Genomic DNA, 18721 nt, shown 5'->3' on the forward strand with positions numbered 1-18721 from the left:
AAAATGTCTCTCTTCTTCTTTGAAGACCCCTTTCCATTTGAGCTGTTGTCCTTCTTTCTCTTAAAGTCCTTCTTTCCTTTCTTGTGGGAATTAGGGTTTAGAACTTGAATGTCCTCATTACCATTGTTTTGTTTTACTCCTCTTGTGACAAGCCGAGATTCCTCTTGAATGCAATCGGTTTTCAATCTATCAAACTTAGGAAATTTAGAACGAGCACTGATTCCTTGAATGAACGGTTCCCATGAGGTGAGAGCCTTGCTAGTGTTGTTGATTTCATAAATGTCAGCTAGGGCTTTGAAAATCTGAAAAGCCGTCTCATATTTAGAAATAACTGGCACAATGTGATCTCTCACTGAATCCACAATTATCTTAAGAGCCTTCTCACTGTCCTTGCTCCATTGAATTTTCTCCGTATCATCAGAGGGTTCGGGAATTTCACTTTTGACATGGGAGTCAATTTTATTTTCTTTCAAAACAAGCATGATTCTGAATTTCCAAGATACAAAATTGGATGCTCCATCTAGTCGATCTTCAAACCTAACTCCAGTTGCCATTAGGATTATAGGAATGTGATCTAGTAAGAGCCGGGTGAAAGTCTATATGATCGTTACAGAATTTAATTTGATCTTACCATGTTAAGTTTATTCAAATTCTGTGATCAAGAGGATAGAAGAGATGAAGATATAATCTGAAATTAAATTTAAACTGTTGTAGTGTGAATGGAAGGATGCACAACACTTATCGATTGCTGTATTGTTTTCCTCCTCATTGTATGAATGTTATATATATGTGAATGAGAGGGTAAGTAGTGAAGAGATATGTCTTCCCACGTGGGAAGACACGTCTCTTCCCTACGTACCACTCATGATAACACAACACTTTAACAAACACTAAGATCATCGCTTGCTTGACTGATCGTAAGGAATGCGATTTATCATGAATCGCTTAATCACAACCTTCGTTAATATGAAATGGTGTAACCGGTGGCAAATACCATAATTCGAATTTTATTTTATTTATCATTTATTGTTAACATATATACTGATAGTTTATCTATTATTATATATGTTAACATGTAATCAATTTATCACGCATCGGAATTATCAAATTGTATGACTGACGTTACAAGAACTAACAATGATGACTATATCAAATGATAATAAGGAACGCCTGTGATTAGATATTGTGGGAGCCCTGGAATGTATCCGCTCCACAAAGGAAAGTCATTGATCAGGCAAACCTTAAAACGTCTGTGTTTAATTAAAAATATGATTATGTGTAATCAAACTGATATGGCATTAACAATGGTATCATAATCTGAACAAGGAAGATTAACATATGCTTAATGAATTCAAATCTGATATTAAGAAGTCATCTCCATTGTCCATAAAAAATATAACCCTAGGAAGCTTAGTCTAAATGAGAGCCTGTAGATTTATTTGTACCAGACATCTGAGAATGATTAAAAATGAGAAAGAACAAATTAAAATAATCGATCAACAGTCAACAGTAAACCAACTAAAACCCTGTTTTTTAACCACCGAACTAGTTTACACTGTCCCAGTTAGCAGTGGATCTGCAGGGGGGTTGATTGCCCACCCAAGTACTCCACCTATTCTGTAAGGATTAAACCAGTAGGCGAGGAGGGCAAGTGACTACTCCTGGGCTTGAGTTTGGCATGATGAACGACCTCTGCCATTCGCTGTCTCTCTGGGCAATTGTAAACTGTTCATTAATAAAAGCATGGTTGAGTTTCAATGAACAGACTGCTCTTAATCCTTATATTCACTGTTTGATTTTGGCAAGCATATCGATGCATATATCTGTATTGTATCCGTGTAACAGAAGTATTTTCAGTTGTCTGATTTCTCTTTAACTTTATATTTCAGATGATTATAACTGAGTGAAATATTCTAAATCACTGTCTTAAACTTCCACTGTTGCGCATCAAGTAAATATGAATTTATTTTCTCTGCTTATATTATCTTCATTTTTGCTATTACAGAATAAATAATTTACTGTAATTCTGGGTCTATGTTTTAATTTCAATCAGGAAGTTTTTCTGTACTGCGTACAATTAGTGGGAACATTACGCATTACTGGTAGGGGACATTACAATTGGTATCAGAGCAGGTCTTCCTGCCAACCTGTAGTTGAATTTTAATGCACAGACGGGGCAGTAAGATGAGTGGCCAATTAAGCAATGACTTTAGGACATTCATGGAACAAAATGAGAGAACCAATCAACAAATCTTACAAACACTCCAGCACCTATGTAATAATAATAATGATAGAACAACCCAAAATAATGGAAGGGATACAAACTCCCATCATTCTGAAAACCATCAAGGAAATGCCAATACGAGCACAAGGTCCACTAAACCGTCTTTTTTACCAAGGGAGGAACTTGGGGAAGAAGAAAATATTTCCCCCTTGGAAAATGTAGATGACATAGTAAGAGCATATTCAAATTTAGAACCTAAATTAAAAGCTTATGTCTCTTTTAGAGATTACCATGAAGCCAGAATGAGATCCACTCCCCAAACAAAGAAGAAGAAATGCTTTGAAAAGGACCTTAGGGAAAGAATAAGTAAAATCACTATCCCTAACTTTGATGGGTCAGGAAAATGCTCTGCTCAGTCATGGGTTCAAAAGCTGGATACCTACCTTTCTCTCAGCCCTATGACAGAAGAAAGTGCCATCAAATTTGCAGTATTACATCTCATAGGAGCTGCTCATGATTGGTGGCACCATGGTCTCATCACCTTGGGCCACCATAATATTACCTCCTATGAAGAATTCACTCAGAAAGTTATCAAAATATTTGATCAAAGGCACCCACAATGGTACTTTAAGGAGTTAACCGGGCTAAAACAAGAGGGATCCATGGAAGATTTTACCACTGAGTTCCAAAGATTAGCAGTTATGGTCCCTGAAATTTCGCAAGAGCGGCTCACCTACCTTTTTGTGCAAGGACTAAAAGACTCCATTCGTAGTATAGTGAGTGCCATGGAACCTAGCAATCTAGAAGAAGCAATTATGAAAGCAAGGAAGTTTGACACCCCCTCATCTAGGGAGAAGACCAAAACATTCTGGTGCAGGGCACCTATCACTCCATGCAAATTTTGCTTTGTTCTTAAGGCTTTTTGTTGTCTTTCATGTTGTAATAAGTGGACCAACCATTTGGGACTTAATGAAGTCATGGTTGAGTTATCCAAGCTTTTGTTGTGTTCAGGATGTTGATATCCTAGAAAGATGTAATGCTGATGTTGTTCACATGTGCACTACTCTAAAATCAGAGTCATCATGTAATAAGGGTGTAATGCATTGTTTTAGGTCTCCTAGAATGCATAGAAGGCCTTTGGAGCCTTGGAGTACACTTGAGTGCAATGTTGCATCCTAAGGATCAAAAAGATGTAAAATGTTAAGCAACATTTGCAACATTGCAAAAAGTTGCACTTTATTTTCTTGGCGGTGAAGAAGTTGGTTCTAACCAACTGAATCATGATGTTAAAAGCCAAAGACAACATCATTGTACAGGTTGGTTGAGTTTGGAATGCAAAGCAAAGTTTTGTTTGTAAGGAAAAAACCTTGTTTTACACTGCTTTCACTGTTTTTCCTTGTTTTTGCTGTGTTGTATAGTCCAGTACGGACTTGTCAGAGGAACCTACTTGCAGGGCATGAAGGACTGGTGAATCTGCTTTCCATCAAGGTAGATTTCAAGGTTTGATTGTGTCTGGTTGCAGAGATTCAAACCATTCTCTGTGAACTAGGTACAAAACCCTTGTGCTAGGGTTTAAGCAATAAATGGCTCTAACCTGAGCACCCACTGATTGCACCAGTTGAAATCTAGTGGAATGCTAGGTTAGGGTCTATAAATATGTTTAGTGTAGGTTTTTTGGCTTTGCAGACCTTTTTGGTGGTTTTACAATGATACCCTAGGCTCACAGCTAGGAGTTGGTGAGACTAGGACAGCAGAAGATGTGCATTTTCAGAGCACAAGTAGAGCCAAAGTTGATACATGTTTGGAGACCCCATTGAATGCCCTTTAAGAATCCATGATTAGTTTGTGCAGAGGTTTTGACTGGTGAAGCTTTCTAAGGCCAAGTTTGCAAGTCACTCAGGTAGCCCTAAAACCCTTAAAATAGGACAGTTCTAGAAACCCCGTGTACGGAGAACCCAAATGCCATTCTGCAATATTGTATGTAACTAGGAAAAGGGTACTCATAAATGTAATTTGTTTGGGGCCTTGTGTGGGTAGATGTGAACTTAAGCCCTGAAAACCGTAAAAAGAGGCCTAATTGAACTAGGTCTGTTTGAAGCCTGATATAGACAAAGTGAGCTTGAGAAGGCTTGGCAATGGGTTTAAAGGTGATCAAACCCTTAGAAGACACCAAAGACACTGTGTAACTTCATTTTACACTCATGGAACAAATTTGTGATTAAAGATCCTTTGCAAAGGTTGTTGGAGCGTTGGGAAGGTGTGATAGGGATTGAGGTGGAATCCTCAATAGGAAGCATTGTTGTAAAACATTTGTGGCTATATTTTGGAGGCAAGCCAAAGTGGATTAGGCCTTGGAGGTCTAACTAGTAGAACCCTTACCAAGTACTATTGGATGGGCTTGAGGAGTTAGAAGGTTGGAGAGAACAAGAAAGACAACTAAGTGACTGAGAGCAACTCCAAGAATCTCTTTGCATCACATTCTCGCCTAATACGCATTCAAAAAATCAGCATAAGGGAGTCAAGTATAAAAATGTAGATCACAATGCAAGGCCTTGTCAATATTGTAAAAAACCTTGGGAAAAAGGGCATACTTGTGAAGAATATCAAAAGTTGCATGATGAATTAAAAAGGAATAAATTACGTTTCAAGTGTAAGGGGCCTTGGGAAAGGAATCACCAATGTAAAAGGGTCCAAGTTCACCAATTGGAAGGAGAGATGGATGATGATACAGAAGGAAACCCCACAAAAAGGACAAAATTTGAGGATACTGAACCTATTGCTCTAGCAACTATTTCACAAAATTCTGAAAATAGACCGCTTAGATTCCAAGGGCACCCTCCAAGGGCAAAAGGTAATTGCTTTGGTTGATAGTGGGGCATCCCATAACTTCATCAGTAAAGAATTAGTGGCTCAAAGGAAGTTAAAAACTCAAGAGTTTGAAGGATTCAAAGTGGCATTAGCCAATGGATTCATAGCACCTTGCAAGCAGCTCATTCCCCAAATGGAGTTACACATGGGGAATCACACAATCAAAGGAGACTTCTATGTGGTTACACCTGACAATGATGCCATCTTAGGAAGGCCATGGATCCACTCATTGGGCCGCTTCATTATGGATCTCCCAAACATGGAGATTTGCTTCCAGCACCATGGCAAGGAGGTAACACTTAAGGGACTACCAGATGGAACAACCAAGGTAGTAACTTGTAAAAAGATGGAAAAAATTCTTAGACATGGCCAGGGAGAATGGATTGCTCAATGTTTGGTCTTGGAGCAATCAAGAACACATGACAAGGCAATGCATATCGACATTCCAACCAATTTTAACCAAACATAAAAGGGTCTTTGAGGACATTCTAGGAGGACTTCCTCCTAGCCGAGGGTTTGAACATTCAATTGAGTTAGAAGAAGGTGCTAGGCCAGTGATCACCACACCATATAGACACCCTCATAAATTCAAGGAGGAAATAGAGAAGACTGTCAAAGAATTATTGGAGATGGGTCATATACAACCTTGTTCTAGTCCATTTGCCTCTCCGGTAGTGTTGGTAAAAAAGAAGGATGGGACAATGAGAATGTGTGTGGATTATAGGGCATTGAATAAGAAAACTATTAAGAACAGATACCCCATTCCACGCATTGATGAATTGCTTGATGAGCTTCATGGAGCCAGATATTTCTCAAAAATCGACTTAAGGTCAGGATATCATCAAATAAGAATGAGGAAGGATGATGTGCCAAAAACAGCTTTTCGTTGTCACTATGGGCATTTTGAATTTCTGGTGCTACCTTTTGGCCTCACAAATGCCTCAGCAACATTTCAGTCTTGCATTTATCACACTTTTCGTAAACTTCTAAGGAAATGTTTACTTGTGTTCTTTGATGACCTCATCATCTATAGTAGAACGTGGGAAGAACACCTGAAGCATATTGATGAAGTACTAAGCATTCTTGAATCAAAATCATTATACGCCAAAGCTTCCAAGTGTGAATTTGGATTAGAAGAGATTCTCTACCTTGGTCACAAAATTAATTCCCAGGGAGTCAATGTTGATGAAGAGAAAGTTAAAGCCATCAAAGAATGGCCAAAACCAAGGAACTTGACCCAATTAAGGAGTTTTGTAGGATTATATAGCTACTACAAGAGATTTGTCAAGGGGTTCTCAAAGATAGCAGCACCTCTCACTGATTTGACAAAGAAAGGAGCTTTCTTATGGAGCGAAGTATCACAACAAGCCTTTGAAAAACTCAAAGAGGCAATGAGTTCCTGTCCAGTTTTAGCCATTCCTGATTTCTCCCAACCCTTTGAGCTGCAATGTGAGCGTCCGGTGACAGAATAGGGGCTGTCCTCATGCAAAACAAGCACCCTATAGCCTATGAAAGCCGCAAATTGTCCGAAAAAGAAAAACATTACTCCATTTATGATAAGGAAATGCTGGCTATTATGCATGCATTTGCCAAGTTCAGACAATACCTAGTGGGAGATAAGTTCAATGTGAAAACCGATCACAACAGTCTTAGATTCTTCATGAATCAAAAAGATCTCAATGACTACCAACAGAAATGGGTGAGTAAAATTCAGGCTTTGGACTTTGATATAGAATATGTTAAAGGAGCAAGAAATGTGGTAGCAGATGCTTTATCCAGATGGTCTTCCTGAATTCTCTAACAAGTATTTCTGGGGATTGGAGGTCCCAAATCACCGCAGAATATGCCAAAGATACTTTAGCCACTGAAATAATGGAAGGAAATCTGCCAAATGAAGATTATAAGGTGGTAGAAGAGTTGATCCTCTATAAAGGTAGAATTTTTCTTGCATCAAATTCTAAATTTAAGAGCACAATCTTGAAGGAATATCATGATAACCCTTTGGCAAGACATCAAGGATATTACAAAACATATAAACAAATAAGAGAAGTTTTCATGGAAAGGACTCAAAGGAGATGTCCTCAAGTATGTCTGAGAATGTATGGCTTGTCAAAGAAACAAGGTAGAACAGACGCATCCTGCCGAGCTCTTACAACCACTACCCATTCTAGATCAAAAATGGGAGTGTTTCTATGGATTTCATTACAGGACTACCAAAGGTGCAAGGTAAAGATTGCATATATGTAGTGGTGGATCGTCTAACTAAATATGCACATTTTATGGCAATATCTACAAAATTCAAGGCGCCGGAAGTGGCAGAAGTGTTCTTTAAGGAAATTTTTCGTTTGCATGGGGTACCTAAGAACATTGTCAGTGATCGTGATAGCCGCTTCCTTAGCCAGTTTTGGCAAGAGTTGTTCAGGTTAGCAGGTACCAACCTTACACCTAGTACCAGTTACCATCCGCAAACGGATGGGCAAACAAAGATAGTAAATAAATGGTTGGAGGGATATTTGAGGAATTATGTCACGAATCAGCAGAATGCCTGGATAAGGTGGTTACATCTAGGGGAGTACTGTTATAACACAACTCACCACATGTCTATTGGGATGAGCCCCTTTAAGGCTCTCTACAGGTATGATGCTATGACTTTTGAAGGATTAGCCATTCAAGAAAGCAAGGTACTGGGCGCTAAGGATTTCGTGCAGCAGAATGTGGACATTTTAAACCCTCTCAAAGATAACTTACAACAGGCTCAGAACCGGCAAAAAATTTATGCCAACCGAAATCGACAAGAAAGAACTTTTGAAGAAGAAGACCTTGTATTTTTGAGGCTTCAGCCTTATGGGCAATCTTCTTTGAAGTCCAGCAGTATTGAGAAGCTCAAACCCCGATTTTATGGTCCCTACAAGGTACTACGAAAGATAGGAGAAGTGGCTTATGAGATCGAACTTCCCGATAACAACTGAATCCACAACATCTTTCACGTGTCGCGGCTCAAGAAGGTCTTAGGACGGCAGGTTATACCTTGCGCAGAATTACCCCCTTTGGGTGATGAAGGTAAACTTATTTTGGAACTTGAAATTGTCTTGAATATGAGGGAGAAAAAGTTACAGAATAAAACCATAACAGAATTTTTGATTAAGTGGAAGTGATTACCGGAAGAAGATGCTACCTGGGAAGGAGAGGAAATTTTTAATCATCCACAACTCCAAATGCTCGAGGACAAGCAATTTTGGGAGGGGAGGACTGTCATGTCCCTATAAAACTGTATTAAAAAAAACTGATGTATTCTTTCTGTCGGTAATGGAATGTATGTATAAAGACATAAAAACTCAATGTATTAGACCGTTTTGAAATATTACATATTCATTATGGCATTTTAATTAATTGTTCACCGTAATATTTATATCTGGATGTTACGCAGTTTGCAATTACATTAACAAACTTTTAGATATTGTAATGACTAAACAAAACATAGCAATTACGGTTGTTCCTAAACGGTGTTATGAATTCGTCTTGAATGGATGATACTATCATTAAAGGTGATTTCAACGGGAGGCGCATCTTCACAAGGAGACACAGTATTGACGCGGGTAGTTTAAATACTGCCCTCGCCCAATTCACAAGGACATCAAAAAAGAATAGGAAAGAAAAAAGAAAATACGAGAACTCAGAATCGGGAAAAGTTTCAGACGAGGGTGGAAAACCAATCCGCGTTCTTGACCAGGTATGATTTCATACTCAGAGATTAATGTAGAGGATTATTGATATCAAGTAAAACGTGATTATTCAATGTATTCAATCTCCAAAGTAATTTTGAAAAATTAGAACAGCATGATGACTATATCAAATGATAATAAGGAACGCCTGTGATTAGATATCGTGGGAGCCCTGGAATGTATCCGCTCAAAAAAGGAAAGTCGTTGATCAGGCAAACCTTAAAATGTCTGTGTGTTTAATTAAAAATATGATTGTGTGTAATCAAACTGGTATGACATTAACAATGGTATCATAATCTGAACAAGGAAGATTAACATGTGCTTAATGAATTCAAATCTGATATTAAGAAGTCATCTCCATTGTCCATAAAAAATATAACTCTAGGAAGCTTAGTCTAAATGAGAGCCTGTATATTTATTTGTACCAGACATCTGAGAATGACTAAAAATGAGAAAGAACAAATAAAAATAATCGATTAACAGTCAACAGTAGACCAACTAAAACCCTGTTTTTTTAACCACCAAACTAGTTTACACTGTCCCAGTTAGCAGTGGATCTGCAGGGGGGTCGATTGCCCATCCAAGTACTCCACCTATTGTGTAAGTATTAAACCAGTAGGCCAGGAGGGCAAGTGACTGCTCCTGGGCTTGAGTTTGGCATGATGAACCACCTCTGCCATTCGCTGTCTCTCTGGGCAATTGTAAACTATTCGTTAATAAAAGCATGGTTGAGTTTCAATGAACAGACTGCTCTTAATCCTTATATTCACTGTTTGATTTTGGTAAGCATATCGATGCATATATCTGTATTGTATCCATGTAACAGAAGTATTTTCAGTTGTCTGATTTCTCTTTAACTCTATATTTCAGATGATTATAACTGAGTGAGATTTTCTAAATCACTGTCTTAAACTTCCACTGTTGCGCATCAAGTAAATATGAATTTATTTTCTCTGCTTATATTATCTTCATTTTTACTATTATAGAATAAATAATTTACTGTAATTCTGAGTCTATGTTTTAATTTCAATCACGAAGTTTTTCTATACTGTGTACAATTAGTGGGAACATTAGGCATTACTGGTAGGGGACATTACAAATGGCCATCTAGAGTCTACAGATTTTTGGGACACTGCACATTTGTACACTACTCGAACAATCATCAAGATTGCACAAAAGGATGAAGAATGTGGTGACAAAGCCGGACACACTCGCTAAGCCAACAAAGGTTAAAGAAAGGTCTCTAATCAGCATAAAGAAAAGGAGCTTATGTAGTGTGGAATTGCAAGAGGTGCAATTTACGACGTCACATTTTGTCCCCACTTTAGCGAGCATATCATTATCAAGAGATGCAAGCTAAAGTAGAGAGATAAATTTTAAAAGATTTTACCAAAATACGAAGGGGAAGCAAAATCCTCTAACCGTACGAAGTTGCCCTCAAGGAAGAGAGTCAAACCCTCGTGAGATCTTGCTAAGTTGTTTCATCACAAACATGTTAGCTGCAGACAAACATGTTAGAAGAAAAATATTTTTTTTGGATATAAACACGACACGATCAAACATGAAGATATCAAGATAGTGATCACGAAGATAAAAGATATGTATCAGTATGGGTAGCAAGTTGTGTTATGCTAGTTAGTCATATGATAGGGAAAGGCTTACATCGATCGATGATAGATTCAATAGTGGTTTGGCCCACACGAAGGCAATAAGATCAAATGATATAGTGGATTGGCCCCCACAAAGGTGACAAGATGATAAGGTCAAGTGGTTTGGCCCCCACAAAGGCATCAAATAAGATCATTAGATAGATAAATGTGAGATATACAAGATGCAAATGCAAATATGCATAAATGTGGGGATACATATATGAAAATATTGATATGATAGCCCCCCTTAAAATGGTATGCATGTTATGCATGCCATTCTAAGGAGAAGAAATGTGTCACGTCAATATAGGGAGATGTTTCCGTGGAATGCCATTGTACAACAGATGACACGTGATACCCACAACATCAACAAAAACAATAGGGCACAGAGGGATCTGATTATTTGGCATCAAAAGAACTCATAGCAGTCAAAGTGAATAGTGTGTATATTTGCACATGAGTTACTCATCATGGTCCTGAAGTTCTAAGATAATATGAAGAAGGTACATGAAAACAAAGATAAAATAAAAATTCGGGTCAACATGGAATAAGGCCTAAATGCTCCCAATGCTTTGCATTGTCCTCGAATATCGAAAGGCAATGTATGATAGATAGAAGAAAGATAATTACAAATAGAGGAACTGTATGACAGATAATCCCCTATTTCCAAGCACCTACAGAGTAACTTGCACAACATCAACAAAAACAATAGGGCACAGAGGGATCTGATTATTCGGCATCAAAAGAACTCATAGCAGTCAAAGTGAATAGTGTGTATATTTGCACATGAGTTACTCATCATGGTCCTGAAGTTCTAAGATAATATGAAGAAGGCACATGAAAACAAAGATAAAATAAAAATTCGGGTCAACATGGAAGAAGGCCTAAATGCCCCCAATGCTTTGCATTGTCCTCGAATATCGAAAGGCAATGTATGATAGATAGAAGAAAGATAATTACAAATAGAGGAACTGTATGACAGATAATCCCCTATTTCCAAGCACCTACAGAGTAACTTGGGTCCTCTAGGAGAGCATGATAACATAAAAAATCAAGCTCTACCTCCCATTTTCAAGCACCTACAAAGTGACTTGGGTCCTTTGGGAGGGCACAAAACATATAAAAACAAGCATAGGGGAACACATTCAGGCACACCCTAAGCTAAAGATAAGGAGGGGACCACACTAATAGCCATCTCAAAATAGATCATCAGCCTCCCAATCTTAACCATATGGGGAAGGAGGATGAGCTTGAAGAGGGGCAACCACCAAGCTAGTCTTAGGCAACTCACCAGCAACAAGAGCCAAAGTAGAGGTTGCCTTGACATCCTCATGCAAGAGCTCTTGAGAGGTAAGAGTCAACGATCATATGAAGATCGTCAACAATGCCAGAATGTCCTCAAAAGAGTCAAACAAACACCCCTCTGTGAAGAGAGTGGTTGAATCAGCCTGAGGCAACGAAACAGGAGTTGTACCATCAACCTTTGTAAGAGGAGCACTGACAAACTCCGGAGAAGGCAGAGCCTTCTCAATAAGACAAACAAAAGTAGGCACTAAATCAGGCAGTGAGATTGACAAAGGAGTCGCCGAAGTTGATTTCCGACGATGAAACTTTGGAATGGGGCATTGCTCAAACTTACGCTTAGGCTATGGCAGAGGTATAAGCCTTCTATAACCATAGCGGGTTTAAGGACCTCAAGAAAAATTTGATGAAGATGCGACTGTGAAGTGGGAAAGTCAGACAAAGCTGCAATAAACACAACCTATGTATGCAGCATGTCGAGAGGCTGGGAGAGCGGAGGACCATCACATATGGAAGTGATGAGGGGAGGCTCCAAGGAGGGAGCGATGAAGACCTATACCCATTTAGGGTGAGGTTCACCAATAGTCCCTGAAGCGTCAGGCAACAACACGGAAGATGGAATAGGCGCAAAGGTTGTAGGAACAATAAGAGTGAGAATAGGTACGAAAACAGTAGGAGCAGAGGCAAACACCAATGAGTCACTCACAACCTTTAGGGCAACCTCATGCTCTTGGGCCATCACCCGTCAATGACGCTTATGTTTATGTGCAAGCTGGTTCTAGCATAAATGGGGATGGGGTATAGAAGTCTAAGAAGGCTCAATAGCATTGTCCTTTATTGGAGAGGCCTCCAGAGCCATTGCCAATAGAGGAGAAGGCCCAATTGATGGAGTAGGAGATGCTGCTGAAACAGGTCTTGCAAACACAATCATGGGCGCCTTTCTTCGTTTTTCTCTAGAAGCAATTGGAGGAATAGGAGGTACCCTTGGAGGTTTTGATGTAGGAACCAAAGCTGATAAACGAGTGCAAGGTGAACGCCTACCCTTACCATATTGTGCAGGACGAGGGATACTAGCTAGGATCAAAAGCTTGAAGGGAGGGCAGGCTGTGAACTTGGACAACACTGGTGTCTTTCCTTTGCTTGCACCAGGTGTAGTTGCAGGAACAAAAGACACCACTCAGAGCTATGTAGTATGAGGCAGGCAAGGTCTACCATGAGGAACAGACCTATCCTGAACCCCCAATGAAGAAGGGACATAAGATACAATGCGTTGCAGTAGAGTAGACAGGGAAGGCAAAGTAGATACTAATGTAGGAGGTAAAAAATATCCAAGCTGAACTGACTTAGGGGCCAACTCCCCTATAATATATTGATAATAAGCCCTATACATCAAATTGCCATGGGGAAGCATAGGCCCAACCAAAGCAAGCCAAAAATGATCCAAAGGAAAATCCTCATGGGCTACTAGCAGTTGGTATCTAGTATTCTGGACAACATGCGCTGAACCCTCATGAGTAAACTTCAAACACTTATGAATCACCGAGGGGACTGTATCCATGGCAACCAACTAGGGGATACCTAGTTTAACACAAAAAAGGTTTGGTTTAGGAATGATAACAAACGTGCTCGATACAACCTTGGGTCCTACAAGGACTATCAAGGTGATATCACCCAAAGGAGGAAGAGTCAACGTGTTATGTACACAAAGGGTAGCACAACACTGGTCATATCTCAACCTATGCTAGCCATTAACAAATAAGATTTGCTTCATGATAACATCAACTCTACACGAAGGGACGACCATCACACCTGTAACAGTCTAACCATTTAACTTCACAGGCATGTATAGAGAAGCAGGCTCTCCACAATAAGGGGCATCTAGAGGGCTGAAAGATATATTAATAGTTTTTGCCCTTTGACTAGGAGGTGAGATCAGAGTGATAGTAACCATATTAACATACGGGCCATCACTTGATGCGGGATTTGAAGATGATGCAGAGATGAAATTAGATGAATGAGGCAAAAAAGGATCTGTATAGATCTGCAACTCACTGTTTGTTTTGTCAATACACTTATTTGATTTATGTTTTCTCTCATCGACCCAAATAACACCACTATCTATGTGGTCTTGGATAAGATGTCTAAGAAGATTGCCATGTTCAGTGTCATGTCCAGGCACATGGTGATACTCACATAATTTAGAACCATCATACCATCGAGGAAATGGTTTGTTGTCGGGTAGAGGTCAAATCTCAAGAAGGGTTATCAAATTATCCTTTAATAACCTTTGCATTGTACTCAAATAGGAATCGTTTAACTTAGTAAAAACATGATTTTGTTGTGCTTGCTATGCAGATCTCTTAGTTGCCTAAAGTACAGTAACGACATTAGCCACAACCTTGATATTTCTAGACCCTTCCGTGGAAGACGCACCCCCAAAAGTTTCAGCATGAGAGTTCAAAGCAGACTCTCCGAACTAAGTCATCCTGTGCTGGTAATTAGTGAGTGCGGAAAACAGATCAACAAAGTTTTGATATTGATTAAGATACAACTTTTCTCTCAATTTCGGCTACAAATTTATGAACATTCTTTGTAGATCACTATCTGATAGGGCAAAGAGAATTTTGGTAGAGATAGATTGGTATCGAGAAATAAAGTCAGTAACTCTCTCTTTTGACTTTTGCTTGCAATAGACAAGGTTAGCTATGGTGACCTTGCTACCAATGTTTGCTTGGAATCGTTTGAGAAACAAGTCAATGCCCTGATCAAACGTTTGGATGGGGTGATTTGGCAATGAACTATACCATTCTAGTGTAGTTCCCTTAAGGGACCGAGAGAATAGTTTGAGCAAAATAAAATCCAAGCTATGATAGTCACTACACATGGTCATGGAAGAATTGATGTGCACATTAGGATCCCCTTCTCCATTAAACTGATTGAGCTTTAATGCTTCAGCCCTTTGGGGAAAAATGGTATTTAAGATACTTAGGTCAAGCGGGCTCTTGCAATAGTAAGCGAGTAACGAGGATTAGCCAAAGGCGGTTGCAAGATTTGTAAGCTATTGCAATAATTGTCTCATGTTTTGCAATATGGTGTTTAAGACAAGATTAGCAGGTGGAGGGGGTGGAGGTGCACCATGCATAGTAATGGATGTATTGGTACTGTGGCCATCACCTTCACTAGCACTAACATGAGGACAATTACCACCACCAGGTGTAGTACCAACACCCATGCCAACTTTGACAGAAGTAGCATGAGCTGTGACAGAAACAATGGTAGAGCTGATCAATGAGCTGGTGTAACCCAGGGGAATGCTAGAGATATTAACACTAGGAATTGGGGGATTAGTTGTAGGTCCAGTGTCAACCATGTGTATCGACACTCTAGGCATATCAACACTAACCTGAGGACTAGTAGCATCGAACTGATTGTCTTGAGAAGGAGTATTGACAAAGGGCACATGATTTTTAAAAATCAAGGATAATGCCCTCAACACTTCCAAACCTTTGCTATTTGAGATCAACATATCCCTCAAAGTTTTTACAACATTCTCGACTTGAGGAATGACCTTTGAAGGCTCTCAGGTTCTCCTCCAATGATTGAATTTGATCAAACTGGATCTCAAGGGACTATTTGTATGGGCATTATTTTGTGATCCGGATGTAGAAGAGCCTCCTGTGATGATACCTTTAATTCTTCAGGAAGCAAAAGGGTCATTAGGATCTAATTGTCTCATAAACATTGGGCCAAGCTGAATAGGGCTGTAGCGATTAGGAGGGATACTCGATCTAGAAGTCCTCCTTACAATAACCCCAGAGGCAGTCGGTATTGTAAAGCTCATAGACAAGCTTTGCAACACTCTGACCACTCCACAAGTGTGCAATAAAGGGTCCTAACACAGAGTATTACACTGTTTGGTTAAGAATTTTTTTATAAAGATTTAGTTTTTTTACTTTAGGTAAATTTCAAAACAAATTAAGCACACACACACACACACCGACACAACACCCAAACACTTCATGTCACGTTCACCAAAATGCGGAGGAAATTCGACACCCTCGAGATGATGAAACTCAGAGGAGTCAATAGACGTACTCTACCTCACTAAATTGGCACTTTGGTTAACCAGGAAGATACAAACAGTTAACTATCCAAACCTGTAACGGAAATTACTGAATAGCAACAACACAGACAATAGTAAAAATGTTTTAACTGCAGTTTCTGAAAGCATGAACCACAAAGATCTTCTAGTGACCTCCATTAGCCCTCAATGTAGGATGCACATGCGGGTTGTGACAACAACATGGCGTGCTGGTGTCTTGTACGAACATAGTACAGAGTTTTCCAAAAAGTGTTGAGTGATGTAATATAGGCTTTTAAATACTTTAAATATGACGAAATGATAACATGAAAGTAAACTAACTATAAATAGAAAATGAAATGACAAAGGAAAAAAGAAGAGAAAACATTACAAAGGGTCCACGAATGTAGCCTCCCACACTCCCAGAAACTGCAGGGGTAATGCTCCAATGACCATCTTGAGTCTACAAATTCGCGGGATGCTAGCGTGACACACGGATGGCTCCATGGTGCGTGTTCATCCATAATCTGTACAATCATTAAGATTGCACAAAAGGATGAATAATGTACAAAGCCAGACACACTAGCTAAGCGAGTGAAAGTAAAAGAAAGGTCTCCAACCAGCGTAAAGAGAATGCGCTTATGTAGCGTGGAATTGCACGGGGTGCAATTTACGACATTACAGGAATTGATGGAACTTACTGGTCATATTTGTTCACTTCTTGATGAAGAAAGCATTCAAATGTTGTACCCGCAATTGTAGACAACACAGGACTTGCATCTATGATCTTCTCCCCACAATTGTAGACAACTCAGGAATTGCATCTATGATCTTCTCCTTCTCCTTGTGCAGTTGATTAAGAATAGGGTAATCCTTGAGTTGATAAAAGGATTTAGCCAGCTTATACATTTTTTGAATATGATTCCAGCACTCTTCTCTAAATAGTAGGATCAGATCAAAGCGTTTCTATAATAGTTGCTACAATTAAGATGCTCTTTAGTACCACATTGTCTTTGCAAGTATCTTGTACTTCCATGTTAGAGGAGCTGGGTATTTGCACAAAATGGCTGCTGGTGAATATCTCTGAGAATACAAAAGCATCAGTATCATTTCTTCAGGCAAAGAATCACATTTATTTTTTACAGACTGTGTGTTATGGTCAATATGTTCGCTATTCTTAAATATCATCCAAGGCGATATAAAATTACTTTTTAACAATTAAATCCATAATATATAAATAGAATGAAATGAAACAGCTATTTACAAATCCTAGACAGGTTCATGACAACACACTGGATGTTTATAAATAATCTTAACAACAACACAAAGCCATTATCTACCTTTCTTCGCAACCTGCACATGGTATTTGGTGGCAATAACCGAGACTGCAATGTATTGAAGGGCCTATTAAGTTTCTGTATAAATAGATAATGACAAAACAAATAACAAACCAGAAGCTAGAGGGAGAGGAAATAAAGATACCTGAAAAGATTCACCCATACGGTGCATAAGAAGATTAATATAAAAAAATTGTTTTCATGGTTTTCTTCAATTGGTTGTACAAGATCAGATGTTTTTTCTTAGAAATTATGAGATATGCATGGTTCTTCCATTCTCAGATCGAGTCTTCTCCTTCATTCAAGATACTAAAGGATTCGATATGTGTGACAAATATTGTAGTTCTGGTTGAACTATGTTTATGTAATTGTGAGTGAGTACACAACCCTTTCTAGAGTCCGTTTCCTTCATCATCAGTTGGCACAATCCTTAAATAGCATCTGCAAGCAAACACTTGAGTGAATATGCAATCGTTTCTAGGGTCTGTTTCCTTCATCATTGGTTGGTACCCACTCATGTGTGACAGAGGCAAAATCCTAAAATAGGATCTGCTTGTAAACACTTGAGTTGTTTGACTCCTAAAATAGCATCTACTTGCAAACACTTAAAGGGTGTTTGACGTGAAATTTATTATTTACCTATAATGCATGAGTGTTTTATGGTATAAGTTTCTTTTTAGTTAATCATCTATTATTTCCTAATCACCCAAGACAATTGACATGCGGGGTGATAACATATGATGATTACTCAATCTATGGTTTAAGTTTTTATTTTCAGCTAATCATCTATTGTTTCCTGATTACTCAGGTCAATTGACAGGTGGGGTGATAACATATGATGATTACTCAATCCAAAAAAGGTTTGAAAGTGGTTTTGATAATTGAAACTTGGATACTAATCATTAAATCTTAAGTCAAATACTAGGTCCAATTGTAAATTCCTCTTGTCAACTTTAGTTTCTAAATACTATCCTTAATCATCAAATGATGTGCATTATAAGAAAAAAAGATTCGAAGTTGTAGGGCAATTCCCTAGATGGAATGACATAACTCTTATATGAATATCTAATAAGATTAAAGTCTATTTTTGACAGTTAATAGAGCTTGCAAAATCCTATTTCAAATTAAGAAAATAAACTACATAAACACTTAATGGATCTGTAGGGTGGATAGGGTCGTATCTATATCTTGGGATAAGGGGTGACCAGTAAGACTTGGATATGCGGATGGGCCCCTAGAAACTACTAGTTGAATGAGGGGGAATTGATGCCTTCCTTTCTGGAGGTCTTGTGGAAATCGATGAGCTGCTCATGCATCCTAGAATCAATTTAAGCTTCAAAGAAAACTAGCCGAGCAGAAAAAACTGCATCAACCAAAATGATACTTACTGAGAATTGCATATTTTCATGTAATGAAAAACTAGATAAAACTATAACAAATCTAAAACAACCATTGCTAAAAGTTATCCAACTACTATTTTTGCACTATAACAACATTTATTAATAAGACCAAGTTACCGTTCACTAGGCTTACAATAT

General features: G+C 38.7%; 1 protein-coding gene and 1 long non-coding RNA gene across 3 annotated transcripts in view; one reads left to right on the forward strand and one right to left on the reverse strand.

Moving 5' to 3' along the window:
* LOC131045386 (uncharacterized) overlaps positions 1-18721 on the forward strand; it is a 46540-nt gene that overhangs the window by 17510 nt on the left and 10309 nt on the right. Inside the window, exon 2 of one of the 2 annotated variants that reach the window (XM_057978968.2) lies at positions 8638-8822. The exons of the other annotated variant lie outside the window; for it this stretch is intronic. The gene's annotated coding sequence lies outside the window, so the exon portion shown is untranslated. The remainder of the gene's footprint in view (positions 1-8637; positions 8823-18721) is intronic. 2 annotated transcript variants of the gene reach the window in all.
* Positions 1-18721, reverse strand: part of LOC131045387 (uncharacterized) — a 34540-nt gene that overhangs the window by 7402 nt on the left and 8417 nt on the right. Inside the window, exons 4-5 of the long non-coding RNA XR_009372507.1 lie at positions 16548-16929; positions 16238-16373 (exon numbers count right to left, since the gene is read on the reverse strand). This is a non-coding gene — a long non-coding RNA (uncharacterized LOC131045387). The remainder of the gene's footprint in view (positions 1-16237; positions 16374-16547; positions 16930-18721) is intronic.

This window comes from Cryptomeria japonica, chromosome 1 (assembly GCF_030272615.1).
Source record: "Cryptomeria japonica chromosome 1, Sugi_1.0, whole genome shotgun sequence".
Taxonomy (NCBI): domain Eukaryota; kingdom Viridiplantae; phylum Streptophyta; class Pinopsida; order Cupressales; family Cupressaceae; genus Cryptomeria; species Cryptomeria japonica.